General features: G+C 55.9%; 1 non-coding gene across 1 annotated transcript in view; it reads left to right on the top strand.

Annotated features, from left to right (window-relative positions):
- The first annotated feature begins 2,020 nt into the window (after positions 1–2,020).
- The window catches only part of LOC144431612 (small subunit ribosomal RNA), a 1,811-nt gene continuing 1,331 nt past the window's right edge, over positions 2,021–2,500 (top strand). The window contains exon 1 of the ribosomal RNA XR_013480174.1: positions 2,021–2,500. This exon is cut by the window's right edge and continues 1,331 nt beyond it. This is a non-coding gene — a ribosomal RNA (small subunit ribosomal RNA).

Genomic DNA, 2,500 nt, shown 5'->3' with positions numbered 1-2,500 from the left:
CAAGAAAGAGCGGTGCGGGGCCGGTCGGAGCGCACCCTTTTCTCGGTGGCTGGCGGGCGAGAGAGTGCTGCGTCGCCGGCATCGGCGTCGAAAGAAGCCGAGCCGGAAAAAGTTAAAGTACAAACGTGCAAGCATACTAGCCTAACCCTAGGTAAGGCATGTCAGAGCGAAAGACAGTAATTTCGAATGAGCCAAGAAAGAGCGGTGCGGGGCCGGTCGGAGCGCACCCTTTTCTCGGTGGCTGGCGGGCGAGAGAGTGCTGCGTCGCCGGCATCGGCGTCGAAAGAAGCCGAGCCGAAAAAAGTTAAAGTACAAACGTGCAAGCATACTAACCTAACCCTAGGTAAGGCATGTCAGAGCGAAAGACAGTAATTTCGAATGAGCCAAGAAAGAGCGGTGCGGGGCCGGTCGGAGCGCACTCTTTTCTCGGTGGCTGGCGGGCGAGAGAGTGCTGCGTCGCCGGCATCGGCGTCGAAAGAAGCCGAGCCGAAAAAAGTTAAAGTACAAACGTGCAAGCATACTAGCCTAACCCTAGGTAAGGCATGTCAGAGCGAAAGACAGTAATTTCGAATGAGCCAAGAAAGAGCGGTGCGGGGCCGGTCGGAGCGCACCCTTTTCTCGGTGGCTGGCGGGCGAGAGAGTGCTGCGTCGCCGGCATCGGCGTCGAAAGAAGCCGAGCCGAAAAAAGTTAAAGTACAAACGTGCAAGCATACTAACCTAACCCTAGGTAAGGCATGTCAGAGCGAAAGACAGTAATTTCGAATGAGCCAAGAAAGAGCGGTGCGGGGCCGGTCGGAGCGCACCCTTTTCTCGGTGGCTGGCGGGCGAGAGAGTGCTGCGTCGCCGGCATCGGCGTCGAAAGAAGCCGAGCCGAAAAAAGTTAAAGTACAAACGTGCAAGCATACTAACCTAACCCTAGGTAAGGCATGTCAGAGCGAAAGACAGTAATTTCGAATGAGCCAAGAAAGAGCGGTGCGGGGCCGGTCGGAGCGCACCCTTTTCTCGGTGGCTGGCGGGCGAGAGAGTGCTGCGTCGCCGGCATCGGCGTCGAAAGAAGCCGAGCCGAAAAAAGTTAAAGTACAAACGTGCAAGCATACTAGCCTAACCCTAGGTAAGGCATGTCAGAGCGAAAGACAGTAATTTCGAATGAGCCAAGAAAGAGCGGTGCGGGGCCGGTCGGAGCGCACCCTTTTCTCGGTGGCTGGCGGGCGAGAGAGTGCTGCGTCGCCGGCATCGGCGTCGAAAAAAGCCGAGCCGAAAAAAGTTAAAGTACAAACGTGCAAGCATACTAACCTAACCCTAGGTTAGGCATGTCAGAGCGAAAGACAGTAAACTCGAATGAGCCAAGAAAGAGCGGTGCGGGGCCGGTCGGAGCGCACCCTTTTCTCGGTGGCTGGCGGGCGAGAGAGTGCTGCGTCGCCGGCATCGGCGTCGAAAGAAGCCGAGCCGAAAAAAGTTAAAGTACAAACGTGCAAGCATACTAACCTAACCCTAGGTAAGGCATGTTAGAGCGAAAGACAGTAAACTCGAATGAGCCAAGAAAGAGCGGTGCGGGGCCGGTCGGAGCGCACCCTTTTCTCGGTGGCTGGCGGGCGAGAGAGTGCTGCGTCGCCGGCATCGGCGTCGAAAGAAGCCGAGCCAAAAAAAGTTAAAGTACAAACGCGATGCTAATGAGCGAGCCGTTGTCTCGACTAATATGTAGGGGGCGTTCGATCGAGCGTCTGGCTTGAGCGCTTGTCGGCCTAGCAGAACGGTCGCATTGTTATGCCCGGGTTTTAGGCACCGCTGCAGGCGGCCGGCAGAGCTCTTGTTTGTGCGAAACTGAATGGATCGAGCCCGAGAGAGGGCGAGCAAAGAAAAAACGCAAATCGCTCCGCCTGGCACTGCCGGCGAGAGCGTGGACGTCGCGGCCAGCGACTGTCGAAGCTGAGTACGGCCGCAGGCGATCGCCTCGGTCTTAAACGAATGCGACGAGCACGCGCCGGGCGGCCCAGCAAGGGCCGAGCGCAGCTGTCGCAGCTATCTGGTTGATCCTGCCAGTAGTGATATGCTTGTCTCAAAGATTAAGCCATGCAGGTGCAAGTACGAGTTCTCGTAAAGCGAAACTGCGAATGGCTCATTAAATCAGTCTTGGTTTATTTGGTCTCGTAAGCGAAGTGGATAACTGTGGTAATTCTAGAGCTAATACATGCGTTAAGCGCCGACTTCGGGAGGCGCGCTTTTATCAGATCAAAACCGACCGGGTTCGTCCTGTGACGTTTGATGACTCTGGATAACCACGCGGATCGTACGGTCTCTGCACCGACGACGTATCATTCAAGTGTCTGCCCTATCAACTGTCGAAGGTACGCTACGTGCCTACCTTTGTGATAACGGGTAACGGGGAATCAGGGTTCGATTCCGGAGAGGGAGCCTGAGAAACGGCTACCACATCCAAGGAAGGCAGCAGGCGCGCAAATTACCCATTCCCGACACGGGGAGGTAGTGACGAAAAATAACA

This window comes from Styela clava, chromosome 13 (genome assembly GCF_964204865.1).
Source record: "Styela clava chromosome 13, kaStyClav1.hap1.2, whole genome shotgun sequence".
Taxonomy (NCBI): domain Eukaryota; kingdom Metazoa; phylum Chordata; class Ascidiacea; order Stolidobranchia; family Styelidae; genus Styela; species Styela clava.
The sequence above is the reverse complement of the archived record's forward strand: the minus strand, read 5'-3'. Positions and strand labels throughout refer to the sequence as shown.